This window comes from Phyllobates terribilis, unplaced genomic scaffold, assembly GCF_046119375.1.
Source record: "Phyllobates terribilis strain yellow unplaced genomic scaffold, ASM4611937v1 Scaffold_1__5_contigs__length_1240528914, whole genome shotgun sequence".
In the NCBI taxonomy this organism is placed as follows: domain Eukaryota; kingdom Metazoa; phylum Chordata; class Amphibia; order Anura; family Dendrobatidae; genus Phyllobates; species Phyllobates terribilis.
In genome coordinates, this window is record NW_027362761.1 from 1,162,137,889 (window position 1) to 1,162,155,572 (window position 17,684).

Here is a 17,684-nt window from a genome sequence, read left to right on the forward strand (position 1 = left end):
AGAAAAAAGGCGTGAAGCCTATTCCCCGTGTGTGGGACACCGTGAGAGTGTGAAGCCTGGTGAAGCCTGAAAGGCAGAGGCTGGATCCCTGTGTGTAAGAGATGCCAGTAGCCTTGGAGGGCAAGAGGCTTGGAAGACATGAGTCCTGAAAGGCAGAGGCTGGATCCTTGTGTGTGTAAGCGATGCCAGTAGCCTTGGAAGGTACGAGGGCTGGAGACCCCCATCAGGGAAGCCGCAAAGCTACAGCTGTGGCAGAACAAGTCTGATGGAAATCGCTAGACCCGGCAAAAAGTAAAAGCGGTGCATTATATGGACATTGATATAGTTACTTTGCTGAAGGCTGTAACTGGAGCCAAGTGGGCCTGTCTGCCACTTGAAAGGCTCTTGGATGTTATGTATGTAAACATGCCGGTGAGCCACTGAGACGGACTATGTTATAAGCAGTTATGAAGTGTAATAAATAGAGATGAGCGTTGTTCTACTCGAACTGTTCGCCAATCTCAAATTCGAGCTGTTTTGGGCGGTGTTCGAGCCGTTCGGCGAACACGAACAATTTGAGAAAAATTCGGCTGTTCGAGGTTATGTTCGATAACTGTTCGTGCACCAAAATCATAACTGGATTTTTTCTCAGTAATGATGAAAATTAATGTTAATACGCAGTTTGAGTGTACAGCGGGGTGGGGGGAGGGGCAGGGGATGGATCTCTGCAGGAACAATGAAGATCTCCATTTTTTTTTCTCTTTCCCGCATTTACAGTGGGGAGGTGCAGTACTGTCAGCCTATCAGCAGCGCACACACGGAGCGAAGTGCTTTTTTTCACACAAGCAAGGGCATGTGTCATTGGCAGTGTATGTCACATGTCCTTGCCCTATAAGACCAAGCCATTTTCCCCGTCGCCACCATTTTCTCACTGCTGCAGCTGCGTGTTAGACGGCACCGCTGTTGCTGTGTGCGCTATACCTTGTTAATTTCAAGCCAATTTTCGCACAAATATACAGATAGCTTGGGAGTAGGGAATAGTTGTGATTGCAGTCCTTTTAAGGACTAGGTTACAGCATTTCCTACGACTTTTATCAGGGAGGTCTGTGCTCTTAAATAGATAGGTTGTGGGAGTAAAGACTAATTGTAATTGGAGTCCTTTTCAGGACTAGGTTACATGAGTTCCTATCAGTTTTTGCCAGGCAGGTCTGTGCCAGTGCTGTGCAAGTTTTTTTCACAGCATTTGGCTGAATCTAGCAAAGCTAATCCTTTTTGGCCTATTGCAGAGTGTGTTAGTCAGTGGAGTAGCCTATCTGTGTTGCAAGATATAACACCTGTGTATAGAATACCAATTTTTTTACTGCACCTAGTGAAGTAAAATCTTTTGGGCATAGCATCATTCTATTAGTCCATCTATACTGACCTCCATCAGGTTGCAAACTGAATATAATTTTTTTTCTGCATCTAGCTCTGAAAAAATATTTGGGCTTCTAGCAGTGTGTGGGACTTGGTCTATTAGTCCATCTATACTGACCTCCATCAGGTTGCAAATTAAAAATAATTTTTTTCTTCATTTAGCTCTGAAAAAATATTTGGGCTTCTAGCAGTGTGTGGGACTTGTTCTATTAGTCCTTCTATACTGACTTCCAGCAGGTTGCAAATTGAATATAATTTTTTTCTGCATCTAGCTCTGAAAAAATAGTTGGGCTTCTAGCGGTGTGTGGGACTTGTTCTATTAGTCCATCTATACTGACCTCCATCAGGTTGCAAATTAAAAATAATTTTTTTCTGCATCTAGCTCTGAAAAAATATTTGGGCTTCTAGCAGTGTGTGGGACTTGGTCTATTAGTCCATCTATACTGACCTCCATCAGGTTGCAAATTAAAAATAATTTTTTTCTTCATTTAGCTCTGAAAAAATATTTGGGCTTCTAGCAGTGTGTGGGACTTGTTCTATTAGTCCTTCTATACTGACCTCCAGCAGGTTGCAAATTGAATATAATTTTTTTCTGCATCTAGCTCTGAAAAAATAGTTGGGCTTCTAGCGGTGTGTGGGACTTGGTCTATTAGTCCATCTATACTGACCTCCATCAGGTTGCAAATTAAAAATAATTTTTTTCTGCATCTAGCTCTGAAAAAATATTTGGACTTCTAGCAGTGTGTGGGACTTGGTCTTTTAGTCCATCTATACTGACCTCCATCAGGTTGCAAATTAAAAATAATTTTTTTCTGCATCTAGCTCTGAATAAATATTTGGGCTTCTAGCGGTGTGTGGGACTTGGTCTATTAGTCCATCTATACTGACCTCCATCAGGTTGCAAATTAAAAATAATTTTTTTCTGCATCTAGCTCTGAAAAAATATTTGGGCTTCTAGCAGTGTGTGGGACTTGGTCTATTAGTCCATCTATACTGACCTCCATCAGGTTGCAAATTAAAAATAATTTTTTTCTGCATCTAGCTCTGAAAAAATATTTGGGCTTCTAGCGGTGTGTGGGACTTGGTCTATTAGTCCATCTATACTGACCTCCATCAGGTTGCAAATTAAAAATAATTTTTTTCTGCATCTAGCTCTGAAAAAATATTTGGGCTTCTAGCAGTGTGTGGGACTTGGTCTATTAGTCCATCTATACTGACCTCCATCAGGTTGCAAATTAAAAATAATTTTTTTCTTCATTTAGCTCTGAAAAAATATTTGGGCTTCTAGCAGTGTGTGGGACTTGTTCTATTAGTCCTTCTATACTGACCTCCAGCAGGTTGCAAATTGAATATAATTTTTTTCTGCATCTAGCTCTGAAAAAATAGTTGGGCTTCTAGCGGTGTGTGGGACTTGGTCTATTAGTCCATCTATACTGACCTCCATCAGGTTGCAAATTAAAAATAATTTTTTTCTGCATCTAGCTCTGAAAAAATATTTGGGCTTCTAGCAGTGTGTGGGACTTGGTCTATTAGTCCATCTATACTGACCTCCATCAGGTTGCAAATTAAAAATAATTTTTATCTGCATCTACAGTACCTCTGAAAAAATATTTGGGCTTCTAGCAGTGTGTGGGACTATTTGTATTAGTCCATCTATACTGACCTCCATCAGGTTGCAAATTCAAAATAATTTTTTTCTGCATCTAACCCAGCCAATAGTTTTGGCCTAATACCACAGTTTGGCCACTCAGCTCTGCTCGGTTACCATCCATTGTTTTTTTGTGCAAACAACTCCAGAGTTGTGAATTAGTTAACCACCAAAATGAGTGGAAAAAGGCCTGCTGCTGGTGGAAAGGGGAATAGGCGTGTTGGGAAGGGGAAAAAAGGTTGTGTCCGTGGGGTAGGTGTTAAAGCAACAGTAACATCTGCAGAAGAAAGACCATCTTCCAGCCAAACTAAAATGTCTACTTCTTTTAGCGGACAATGTGATAAGATCCCTTTCTTACGGCCACGCCAATCGCTACAAATTCCAGATGAGGCACAAAAACAGCAGGTGCTTCAACGGATATCAAGTGCTCCTTTAAGTGGGCTCTCCTCCACATCAACTTCAACATCACAAATACTCCAGTCCTCAAAGGTGTCACCCAAATCGCACTTGCTTCCTCACAGCTCCCAAATCTCCAGCTGCCCGTCTGAGTATGAGGTAGAACAGATGGTTGAGTCTGCAGAGCTGTTTACTCATACTATAGCCTGGGAATCAGAGGTCGACTCCAGCGCTTCTGTGAATCCAGACGAGGAAATGATCTGCACTGATGCCCAGAATCTTTATGAGTCGGATCCAGGACCAGACGCAGAAGGTTCTGACCATAATGTAGACCCTCATTCCCAAACTGTAACTCCTGTTGGTGGAGACAATGAGGAAGACGATGATAAGACTCAAATACCTGATTGGAGCGACAACTTTAGTTTTTTGTCAGGGCAGGAACAGGTTGGCTCTGAGGACGACGGGTGTGATAACGCACAGGGTGATGATGATGAGGTCGGAGATCCCACTTACTGTCAACCCACAGTCAGCCAAGAGATGAGGTCAGCAGAGGAGGTGGAGGAAGATGCTAGTGACGACGAGGTCAGGTTGCGCCTTCCTGGACAGAGACGTAGTACTGGAAGCACGTCAACAACTGCATCCTCAAACACAACTCTGCCTCTCACCACAAGTCGTGGTGGCTCTTCAGGTCGCATGGGTGCTAAGCCTTGCATAGCCTGGGCATTTTTTCAGATCGATAAAGATGACCCAACTCGTGTTATCTGTAACATTTGTCAGCAAAAGCTAAGTAGAGGCCAAAAAATACATAGTTTGAGTACTTCATGCATGAACCGGCACATGGACATGAAGCATAAGTTGCAGTGGGAAGCTCAGTGTGCTACAATGCGGCCTAGCCGGCCGGGCCAATCACCATCTGCCATATCTTGTGCATCCGCGGCCTCTTCATCCTCTGTGACTGGGGGGACAGCAGTCACACCTGTTTTGGGACGCAGACCTGCCACCTCTTTACCCGCAACAGCCAGCGTGATTGGCAGGTCATCATTTTCTTTGGAGGTGGTAACACCAGCTGGTGTTGAGCGCTGTCCGACATCGATAGCACCACCTTTGGATCAAGGCAACCTAACATGTCCGCCTGCATCTTCCTCACAGACCGGCAGTTTGCCGGGGACACCCTTATCAACCCCGTCTAAGCACAATAGCCAGCCCTCGGTCCCTCAGATGTGGACAAGTAAAAGACCATTTCCTCCTAGCCATGAGAAAGCTAAGAGGTTGAATTTCACCATCTGCAAGCTCTTGGCTACAGAAATGCTGCCTTTCCGCCTGGTGGACACAGAGGATTTTCGAGACCTTATGTCCGTCGCAGTGCCCCAGTACCAGATGCCCAGTCGGCACTACTTCTCAAAGAAAGGTGTGCCTGCGCTCCACCAGCATGTCGCACACAACATCACCGCTTCTTTGAGAAACTCTGTGTGTGACAGGGTGCATTTCACCACAGACACTTGGACGAGTAGGCATGGACAGGGGCGTTACATGTCGCTGACTGGGCACTGGGTAACTATGGTGACAGCAGGACAAGGGGCTGCTGTCCAAGTCTTGCCGTCCCCACGAATTGTGCGTCAATCCTCTTTATGTCAAAGTTCCTCCACTGCTTCTGCCTCCTCAACCTCCTCTCGGTCTTCCACCTGCACCCAAAGCCTGTCTGGTCATGCCACAAGCTTTCTAACTGCGCAGAAGGGATCCTGCACACCTCCTTACTATGCTGGCAGTAGGGCTCAACGTCATCAGGCGGTTTTTACATTGAAATGTCTGGGAAATGTGAGTCACACAGCTGAGGAGTTGTGGTCAGCTCTGGAGAACCAATTTCATGAATGGTTGTCTCCACTGGACCTGAAACCAGGGAAGGCCGTGTGCGACAATGCTGCAAACCTGGGTGCGGCCCTTCGCCGGGGCAATGTCACACACGTGCCTTGTATGGCTCACGTGTTGAACCTGGTTGTCCAGCAATTTTTAGCCCACTATCCCAGACTAGATGGCCTTCTGCAGAGGGCACGGTCGCTGTGTGCTCACTTCCGCCGTTCGCATCCCGCAGCTCAGCGACTTACATCTCTACAGAAGTCGTTGGGCCTGCCACTTCACCGGCTAAAATGCGATGTGCCTACCCGGTGGAATTCAACTCTGCACATGTTGCAGCGACTGTGGCAGCACCGACAAGCCCTGGTGCAATACGTTCTGACGTATAGCCTGGGCCAACGAGATTCAGAGGTGGGGCAAATCACGCTGGAGGAGTGGTCTCAGATCAGGGACCTATGCACCCTTCTGCACAGTTTTGAAATGGCGACGAAGATGTTTAGTGCTGACGATGCCATTATCAGCATGACTATTCCGGTGATTTACATGCTGGAGCACATGTTAAACAGAATTCGGAGTCAGGTGGTGGCACAAGAGGAGGTGGAGGAAGTAGAGGAGGAGGAGTTGTATGCGGAAGGGCTAACATCTGCAAGGTCCAGACGGTCGGCAGCACCAAGGCGGCAGGCATGTGAGGGTGGGGGAGATGGTTTTACCAGGGCGCATGGTAGCAGCCAAACTAGTGAGGAAGGTGCAGGAGCCCAGGAAGAAGTGGAGGGCGAACTGATGGAAGACTCATCAGATGAGGGAGACCTTGATCACATTTCTGTTGTGCGAGGTTGGGGGGAGAGGACAGAGGAAGGAAGCATGATTGTTACCTCGCCACCAACACAACAGGGACTTGGTGCTCCTGGATGCGCAACACACATGAGTGCCTTCTTGCTGCACTACCTGCAACATGACCCTCGAATTGTGAGAATTAGAAATAATCCTGACTACTGGGTTGCCACACTGTTAGATCCCCGGTACAAAAGTAAATTTGCAGAAATTATTCCTGCCATAGAAAGGGATGCACGCATGCAGGAGTATCAGCAGAGACTGTTGCAGAATCTTATATGTGCTTTTCCACAAAATACCAGTGGTGCACGTAGTGAATCTCACAGTTCCAACTTGCCAACCGTGGGACCGTCAAGTGTTCAGCACTCAAACCGTAACAGAACCACAGTATCTGCTGGTAACATCAATTTTGCGGAATCATTTCACCACTTTTTTAGCCCATCCTTTGCAAGGCCACAGGAGACAAGAAGTCTGACACATAGTCAACGCCTAGAGACGATGGTACAGGAGTATCTCCAAGTAAACATTGAAGCCACGACTGTGTCACTGGACCCTTGCTCTTTTTGGGCTTCCAATCTGGATAAATGGCCGGAGCTAGCCACTTACGCCTTGGAGATCTTGTCATGCCCCGCAGCCAGCGTTCTGTCTGAACGTGTGTTCAGCGCTGCTGGTGGTGTGCTGACAGATAAGCGCACGCGGCTCTCCACTGATAATGTAGACAGACTCACGTTCATAAAGATGAACAAATCATGGATCCGAAACGACTTTTCTACCCCTGTGTCATCCTGGGGAGAGTAAAAGCTTGATGATTGGTTAAAATCACCCTACCAACCGTTTTAAGCTTTCAAATTACTAATCATGTTTATCTGTATCTTGACTGGAAAATAATTTGGGCTTTGTAGCAGTGTGCAGCACTGATCCTATTAGGCCATCTATACTAAAGCTTCACCAGATTTAAAATTAAAAATAATTTTTAGCTGCATCTAGCCCGGAAAATAATTTTGGGGCTCCGAGATGCGCAAGGCACATAAGTGCCTTCTTGCTGCACTACCTGCAGCATGACCCTCATATTGTCAGAATTCGAAGTAATCATGACTACTGGGTTGCCACACTCTTAGATCCCCCAAACTTTTCGATCAACCTTTTCATTTTAATAAAGACCAAAAAAATGGTCATTTTTGAAATTATAAGCATTAGCAGGTTGTTAGAAACTGAAATCAAACAGTTTTCAACTCAAAACTTTATTCTAGGTGATGTTACATTTTCACATAGGACCCCTTGTTCGAAAGGAGCTTCTGAACTCTCTCGTCCATTGAATTTGTCAGGTTTTGGATGGTTTCTGCTTCAATTGTTTTGCATGAGGACAGAATACCCTCCCAGAGCTGTTGCTTAGATGTGAACTGCCTCCCGCCATCATAGACACTCCTTTTAATGATGCTCCAAAGGTTCTGAATGGGGTAGAGGTCAGGGGAGCATGGGGGTCACACCATAAGTTTGTCCCCTTTTATGCCCATATCAGCCAGAGATGCAGATGTTTTATGTGCAGCATGAGATGGTGCATTATCATGCAGAAAAATGATCTTGCTGTGAAATACACGGTTCTTCTTCTTGAACCATGGCAGGAAGTGCTGTTTGAGAAAATCCACATATATTATGGAGTTCATCTTTAGCGCCTTCAGGGATCCTAAAGGGGCCGACAATCTCTCTCCCCATGATTCCAGCCCAAAACATTACTCCACTTCCTCCTTGTTGGCGCTGTAGCCGTGTTTGCGTGGGGTGTCCATCAACCAGCCATCCTCCACTCCATCCATCTGGACCATCGAGCGCTGCACAGCACTCATCCGTGAACAAAACAGTTTTGAAATCAGTCTTCATGTAATGTTTGGCCCACTGGAGCCGTTTCTGCTTGTGTGAAGTGGATAGAGGAGGTCGACAGGATGGCGTATGCACAGCTGCAAACCTCTGAAGGACCCTGCATCTTGTTGTTCGGGGGACGTTGGAGGCACAAGCAGCTTCAAAAACTTGTCTGCTGCTATGACAAGGCTTTTTTGCCGCTGCTCTTTCAACCTGACGTAATTGCCTGTAGGAAAGAGTCCTCAATTTGCCCTTATCAGCACGCACACGTGTGTACTGTGAATCAGCTACATACTTCTTGATTGCCAAGACACTTCATCCTGATCATCGCACAATGTTGATTGTAGTCATGCCTTGACCTAAACACTCCACAATTTGTTGCTTCTCAGCAGCCGACACATCCTTTTTCTTTCCCATTTTGGCAGAAAATGTAGGCTGCTTAATAATGTGAGAGAGCCTTCTTAAGTAGTCTTGCCTTTCATTGGACACACCTGCCAAACTAATTAGCACAGGTGTCTGCAATTGCTTACAGTGATATAAAGAGCCCTGACACACATCACCATCAATGAGTTTAACTGACAAACAAACAAATTCTTCCCTTATCACTCCTAAACACTTTTTGTATAATAATTTGGAACGCAGTGTACATGTGCTTTTCCACAAAACACCAGTGGTTCACGTAGTGAATCTTACAGTTCTAACTTGCCAACCGTGGTCTGTATGGAGTTGTTCAATAAAGGGCCCAAAATTGAGATAACATAGATGGGAGAGGTCTCTATGAATAGGAATTCCTAAGTATTTGATACCCTGTGAGGGCCAGGCAAAGGGAAAGTTGGACTGGATGGAATCCTATATGGATTTGGGGAGGGAGACATCGAGGGCCTCAGACTTCGCTGCATTGATTTTAAAATTTTACCATGTAACAAAGTGATCTATTTCAGACATAACAGCATGGATGGATATATGTGATTGAGTGATATATACTAGGACATCATCAGCAAATAGAGAGCACTTGTACTCGGTGCCTCCCACCTCAATCCACCTAATATTGGGGTTATGGCCAATTGATGAGAGCAGGTGCTCCGTCACTAGGATGTATAAGAGAGGGGACAGAGGACATCACTGCCTTGTCCCATTGGTGATTGTGAAAGGTGATGAAAATGTTCTGACGCACCCCCTGGGCCTTGGGACACCCGGAGCCGGACCCTTTTTGGTGGATGCTGGTGGTTGTAGTCTTCGTGGCGGCGACCCAGTTCCGTGGCTCAGGGCGGTCAAACCAGTGGCGGAACTATTTATGTGGTTTTCATGTTTAAATGTCCGACTACGCCACCCGTGGATTGCGGTCAGAGTGAACCGCCGCTACAGGGCAGACCACTGAGGCTGGTGTTGTGGGTGCAGCAGAGCGTAGCATAACTCCCCACGGGAGGAGTATAGCCTCAGGGCAGTGTATGCGGAGGATGGGGGTGATGGTGCAGGGCAGCAGCAGTAACGACACGGAGTCAGTGATGCAGTTCAGGGCCTTTACTCACAGTTCTTATTATCCAGACCACGTCTGCAGGTAACGGCTGCCCACGTCGTACTGTGCTCACCAGGTGAGGGGCTAAGACAACTCCCAGATAACTTTGGAGCACTTCACAGGACCCCCTTTGTGTGTCCTTTGTCTGGCCTTTCTTACCAACACTTCTGTCCGGCTGCCTCGGGCCTCCTCTTGGTAAACTTGGCGCCAGTTTCCCTGACCCTACGTGGTGCCTTCCTAGCGGGTGTAGCGAGGGGCTGCGCCACATAAAATGTCAGAGCCTCCGGTTTCTAGCTGAGGGTCGTTTCCTGCCTCCACTAGTTCGGGGACCGGTCTCCCCCTTTGGCCTGACCCCTCCACGCAGGTGGATTCGGGCGTGCGGTGGCGACTCGCCCGTCCGCACCCCTGGGATCCCTTCATTCCTCGTTCCTGGAGCCTTCTCCGCTCCTCTTCCTTCCTTCTCCCTCTTCCAGGCCTGGGCCTCTGTTACTAGGCCCGCCTCCGGAGCAGAGCTCATGCAGAGCCCCTGCTCCCTGCCACTTCTGCTCAGACTTCTCTGCACTGAACTAAGATGGTGCCCACCTTTTATACTCCCTTCTCAATGCACCCAGGAACTGCTTCCTCCCTGCTCCTGCACTACAGGGTTCCCCTTCCTCAGTGTTCCCTCCCCCCACTCCAGCCAGGGACAGGGACTGTCGTGCCCATCTCAGGGGCATATTGGTCGCCCTGCCCCACGGCAATGTGGTGTAATGCATGCAGGTGTCGGGTCCTGATCCACACTCCATCCTTACCTGAGAGTGAGATATCACACCTCTGGGTGAGGTGCAATACGTCTGTAGCAACTGAGCCCTCAGGGTGCTACAGTTCCATTTATCTTCAGCCTAGGTGACGTATTGCGATACAGGGCCGTGATTTTGGCTATAAAAGGGTCCCCTAGACCCCTACCCCAAGCTTTTTAAGAGAATCATATATGGCGTGCCAGGAGACTCTATGGAATGCTTTCTCAGCATCCAACGAGAGTATCTAATTACAAATTTTTAACTGCATCTAGCCCAGGAAATACTTTGTGCCTAGTAGCAGTGTCTGCTAGTGAGCGGATTATCCCGGCTGTTAAGCAAGCTGCACCACCTGTAGTTTAGACACTTAATTTTTTCAAAGGAAATGCTTCGGGACCATGGGATACTCAGTGAAGAGCATCAGGAGGCACCCCAAGGCATAGGGGCTGGGACTGGCAGTAGGATGCCTTGCGGTGGACAGCCGAGCTCGATCCTTATAAAAGCTTTTTAACTGCAGCAGCTTTAGTGGACGCTACTGGAGCTGGAATTACCGCGGCTGCTGGCATGAGACTTGCCCTCCAATAGATCCTTGTAAATGGATTTAAAGTGTATTCATTCAAATTAGAGAGACAATTTAAATTAAAAAGCTTAGAGCTGCCTCCACCACAGGGGGGCTCGCTCGACCCACCAGCGGACAGGCACCAGTATTGGGAGAGGGGGGCTGGCCGTCAGGGTTCACCGCGGCTCTGGCACAAACCCGGCGACACGGAGGTGGCACGGGCAGGAGCGGACTGGCCGTGTCGGCTTCTCACTTTTTGGATTTTAGAAGGGCATGACATGCCTATATCTGTGTCTCCCCCTCCTTTTACTCCTCCACCTCTTTTATTTTCGCATGACTATATGTACTTGTCACTTTTCCATGTGTTAGTTGTGTCTTCTGAGCAGTTTGTCAGCTTTTGGACACCTTTGAAGGTGTTTTCTATGTGTTTCTATGTGTTTTTGTTTGCCTGCCATTGGTTTTAACGGTGTTCGAAGGTGTTCGACGAACAGTTCGACGAACAGTTCGGCGAACACACGGGTGTTCGACGAACCGAACCGAACTCGAACACTACGGGGGTGGCTCAACACTAGTAATAAACTGCTGGATTTCATGTTACTGGAAAACGTGGCTGGTGTGCTTTAATTGACCCGGTGAAGCGAGTGTCCCCCAGCATGATGACTAGCGCTGCCTTACACTATCCAACATCTTTGTGATGAACCTATAACGGTGATAATGATTCCGGCCTCGCCTCCAACATCAGGGTCTGCCCTCACAAATGCTCTTTTAGGTGAATGGACAAAAATTCCCACAAACACCTCCAAAATCTTGTAGGAAACCTTTCCAGAAAAGTAGAAGCTGTTGTATCTGCAGAGGGGACAACGCCATATTAATGTCTATGGATGTAGACTGGGAGGTCAGGAAAGTAATGTGGAGGTATCTAAATATTTTTGTCCATACAGTGCATTTGTTATACATGCAGACTGCTATGGAGCCCATGGAAAGAGATAGCCCATTCTTGGTCATTCCATCTTTTCCTATTCGTGTGCGAAGACTAATTCAAAACTTGGTTTGTGCAAAGGGGCAAAGAAACCCAAGACCTTTTTTTTTGAGGCAACCAAACCCTAAAAAGGCCTCATCCCTTCTGTGTAGGCTAACAGTAAACTAAAGCACAAGATCTTTACATTTGCCTTCATTTTTTAGTACTGGTGCAGACTACTGACCTTTATCGTCCCATTAGAGAATACGAAGGCTGGGGTATGATTGTGTTGATTTGGGCGAAATTAAATTTTCTTTTATCATAAGTGATTTGGACCCAGAACAGAAGAAAAATATATACAAAAAGACAAATTTTTCAGACTTGTCCTAAGGGGCCTAGAGGTCAATATATCCATTTGGACTTGAAAGACTTTAAACATCTGAACCATATGACGCGCCCCCTGGGCCATGGGGCACTTGGTAGCCAGGCCGGTCGACGCTGGGGGATGTCACGGTGGCAGTTACTCGGTCCGTGACTCAATTAAAAGGAAAGGTGAAAGGGGAATAAAGTTTTTATAGATAATGTTCGTGACGCCACCTGTGGTATGCGGCTATATGGGACCGCCACTGCGGTGCAGATCCTCTGGAGCTGATGGTGGCGCAGCAGAGTTGGTTCAGCTCTCCACAGGCAGAACTTAGCTCCAGGGCAGTAGATGGTGGTTTTATGAGGTAGATGTTGTTGGTGCTGTGTAGTGCAGGGCTGGTGATGGCGCAACAATTATTCCAGGACACAGTGAGGTTCAGTCTTCAGATTTTACTCACAGTTGTTAAATTCCTCAGGTTACACTTTCCGGATTATAACCGCCCATGTCGTTCTGTGTCCTCCGGGGTAGTGACCCAGCAAACTCTCAGGTATTTCAGGAGCACTTGCACGGGACCCCGTTCTATGTACCTTTCCCGGTCGTCTCACTGCGCTGACTCTCACCCTCCTGCCCTGCACCTCACAATCAGTGTCTCAAGCCAGTGGCCTCGGGTCTTGTCGGGCGACCTGCAGTCCCCTGGACCCTATGCGGCCACCTTTTCGGCGATGTAATTGTGGCTGTTGGCTGCAGCACCTTGAAAATGCAGCAGCCTCCGGTTGGCTAGCTGAGGCTGGTTGTTCTACACTAGTTTTGGGGCCGGTCCCCTCTCTGCAGCCTGATCCCTCCACGTCAGCGTGGATTCGGGTGCACGGGTGGCATCCACACTCACCGCGCCCCTGGGTTCCCCTCTGTTCCTCCTGGAGCCCTTCTCACTGCTCCTCTCTCCTCTCTCCTCCTGGGCCTCTCTCACTGGGCCCTGCTCCTTTCTCCACTCCTCCTGAGCAGAGCTCCTCCTGAGCTCCTGCTCCCAGCTCTTTCTCCTCTGACTGAACTGACTCCCCAAACCTTCCACCCTCTCTGTTATACTGCTACCCTCTGTGCTCCACTGAACTTCTTCCTCCACCCACCTCCTGTACCTAGTTTCACCCTTCAGCCAGGGACCAGGGACTGTGCTCTCCCTTAGGAGCAATCTCGCCCTTCCCTACTGAAGTGGAGTGTATTGGATGTGGGTGTGTGGGTCCCGGGTAGTACTCCCTCCTTACCTGAGAGTGGGGTTCCACACCTCTGGGTGAGATGCAGTACCTCTGTGGCGACTGAACCCGCAGGGGCGCCACACATACATTGCATTAACAATACAAACTGTATAAACAGCAATTTGCCTTTGTCAGCTAAAATAGATTATGCTTTCATTAGATATCACAATACGATATTGGAAAATAATGAAAGATGGACAACTTCTAACCTACGGACCTGCCAAACCCTGAATTACAACATGCAGCAACACTATAATCATCAACCAAGTGAAGCACTTATTAAAGAACCACATAGGCAACAAGTACATATCAATCTGTGCTACGCCTACCACTATATTGTCCAGAAGTAGACTATGAACTGGTGACCATAAATATGCCAGGTCTGCTGTCTAGCCAAGATTAACAACTAGTTATAATGGACGTTCTAGGTAGAAATGATTAATGTCTGCATTCTTCTACTGATCTTCAATTATTTTTTCATGGTTGGATGGATACAAAACTGAAATTTTAATTACCCTGATAAGCATAGTGTCATTACGTGATATAACCATGACCACGCAGTGCAAATATCCATTGTGAGCTCACAATACAACATACAAACAATTCTGCTTCCATCTCCATCTTCATGGAGCAAAATTACCTATTTTTAAAAATACTGCCTGAGAAAAAACTTCTTTAATGTCATCTTTAGAGAGGAGCGGATTAAGCAAAATTCCAGTTTGCCTATTCACGTATTTTTTTCCTGGAAATTCTATTTGTGGAGAAATTATTCTCGGCAAATGTAATGTCCCTTATTATGCTCTCGGGTCTGTATACCCCCTACAGCAGAATACACGAAATTTGTAAAAAATAAAATAAATCTTGACAATCACCCTTCGCTCCTCACCATCATCCATCGGGTCTTCATCACATTTTCTGATCCCTGGGAGGATTCTGCACAAGTGCACAAAGGCTATGTGCCCACGATGCAGAAATGCTCAGGATTTTTTCCTGAGCGCTTCTGCATCTCCCTGGCAGAAAAACGCATGCGGATTGTACATGCAGATTGTACATGCAGATTGTACATGCGGATTGTACATGCGTTTTTCCTGCCTGGGACATGCTGAAGTGAAGCGTTCTTCACTTGCATTTCTGCATGTGGGTTGACAAGCACTTTCCAAGCGAATTTAGCATCACTTGGAAAGTGCTTGTCAACTTGGTCACACTATATAAATCCATGCAACCGGCATGGATTTATATAGTGTGACTCTAAAAGAATGGTAAAAAACAAAAAAATAAATCTATACTTACCTTCCGATGGCCCCCGGAGTCTTGCTTCGCTCCGTCCTGGCTTGCCGGCAGATTGCGGTACACTGCACCGAAGGACCTGCCGTCACATGACTATGACGTCAGCGCAGGTCCTTCAGTCCACCGCAATCTGCCGGCAAGGGAGGATGAGCGCAGCGGGGGCCGTCAGAAGGTAAATATAATATTTATTTATTATTTTATTCTTTGTTTTACAGGTTCTATGGTACCCGGGTGTGGAGGAGAGTCTCCTGTTCTCCAGACCCAGGTACCATCCGCACATTGAAATGCTTGGATTCCGCATGTACAGATGCAGTGATGCGGATATTATGCGTTCCAATGCAAGTCAATGGCGGCAATTACGCTGCGTGTCCGCAAAATTAATGGACATGCTGCGTATTTTTCCACAATGATAATCCACAGTGGAAATTTCCGCAGCATGTGCACATCACATGCGGATTATCATTGAGGAACATGGCAGGCCTTCTACCATGTGTTTTTTAAGCGTTTCTGCAGCGTTTTTGCCACTGCGGGAAACGCTTAAAAAATGCATTGTGGGCACACAGCATAAAGGTCACAACATCATGACGTTGCGATGTGTGCTTTGACCTGTTGAGTTCATGCGCAGAACCGTCCCGGGTCTCATCAGTTGTCCCAGCTCAGTGTGAAAGGCATGGGGATTTCAGCGCGAGCAGCGGTAATCAGAAGATGTGACGATGACCGGATGGATGATGGTGAGTAGCTAGGGGTCTGAGAGGTCAGTGGTAAGGTGAGCATCAGTATTTTTTATATATTTTCTAACCTTTAATGGTCCTTTATGGTTCAGAAAAATGGCGAATGTGAATTTTTGTAAAATTCAATTAAAATTAAATCTCACTTCCACTTAGTCGCTCATCTCTGCTCCTCTTTAATGGCAGTAGTTGAGACTTTTGACCAAACATATTGAAACTAGAGACACCCATCTGTCAAGGTTTCAAGATATTTTATTAGGTGATACATCGACTTACAGTGTAAGATGGCACTAGTGAGAGTGTCTTCGTCTTTCCGGAGAATTCATTTGCATGCTTTTCCCAGGGAGCATTGCCTCCCTATATCTTCATGGGTATTTTCAAAACTACATTTTGCACGCGACAAACAAGCTCTAGTTTGGCTATATCGATGAAAAAAAAAGAAAAAGTTATGGCTCTTGGGCGCAAAGAAGAAAACAAATTGTGAGTGCAAAAACAAAAAATGGCTACATTACCAAGAAGTTAAAAAAGAACAGAAAATATATATATATGTTTCTTAGAAGTATCGGGAATCAATTCACTGAAGTAAGGGTATGTGCCCACGTAGCGTTTTACAAGCGTATATGCTGCGGAATTTCCGTAGCGTAAACGCTTGTGAAACGCTTGTTAATCCGCCCCCCATGGTCCCCAATGAGAATCCGCAATTTCAATGCCCATGCTGCTGCGCTCAAAAATCCGCAGCATGTCCATTCATTTTGCGGACACGCATGCAGAATTGCCTTGTCAATGTAATAAAAAACGCAAGGCAATTCCGCATGTCCCAAACGCATCATAACCGCGCGAAAAACGCTTGCCAAATTCCGCAAGCGTTTTTCCGGGAGAGGACATGCGGAAATGAAGCAGACATTTTCTGCTTCATTTCTGCAACGCGGGCACATACCCTTACGCAGTCATCTGAATACTTACAGTGAAGGAAATAATTATTTGATCTGTTTTTGTAAGTTTTCCCACTGACAAAGACATGAACAGTCTATAATTTTAAGGCTAGGTTAATTTTAACATTGAGAGATAGAATATCCCAAAAAAATCAAGAAAATCACATTGTATAAATTAGATAAATTTATTTGCATTTTGCAGTGAGAAATAAGTATTTGATCCCTTACAAACCATTGTGAGTTCTGGCTCCTACAGACCAGTTAGACACTCCTAATCAACTCGTTACCTGCATTAAAGACAGCTGTCTTACATAGTCACCTGTATAAAAGACTCCTGTCCACAGACTCATTGAGTCAGACTCTAACCTCTACAACATGGGCAGGACCAAAGAGCTTTCTAAGTATGTCAGGGACAAGATCATAAACCTGCACAAAGCTGGAATGGGCTACAAAACTATAAGTAAGAATGAGACAACTGTTGGTGCAACAGTAAGAAAATGGAAGAAATACAAAATGACTGTCAATCGTCATCGATCTGGGGCACCATGCGAAATCTCACCTTGTGGGGTATCCTTGATCATGAGAAAGGTGAGAGATCAGCCTAAAACTACATGGGGGGAACTTGTTAATGATCTCCAGGCAGCTGGGGCCACAGTCACCAAGAAAACCATTGGTAACACATTATGCTTTAAAGGTTTAAAATCCTGCAGTGCCCGCAATATCCCCCTGCTGAAGAAGGCACATGTGCAGGCCCGTCTGAAGTTTGCCAATGAACACCTGGATGATTCTGTGAGTTATTGGAGAAGGTGCTGTGGTCAGATGAGACAAAAATTGAGCTCTTTGGCATTAACTCAACTCGCCGTCTTTGGAGGAAAAGAAATGCTGCTTATGACCCAAAGAACACCGTCCCCACTGTCAAGCATGGAGGTGGAAACATCATGTTTTGTGGGTGTTTCTCTGATAAGGGCACAGGACTACTTCACCGCATCAATGGAAAAATGGATGGAGCCATGTACCGTAAAATCCTGAGTGACAACTTCCTTCCCTCCACCAGGACATTAAAAATGGGTCATGGCTGGGTCTTCCAGCAAGACAGTGACCCAAAACATACAGCCAAGGCAACAAAGGAGTGGCTCAAAAAGAAGCACATTAAGGTCATGGAGTGGCCTAGCCAGTCTCCAGACCTTAATTCCATAGAAAACTTATGGAGCGAGTTGAAGCTCCGAGTTGCCAAGCGACAGCCTCAAAATCGTAATGATTTAGAGATGATCTGCAAAGAGGAGTGGACCAAAATTCCTCCTGACATGTGCGCAACCCTCATCATCAACTACAAAAAACG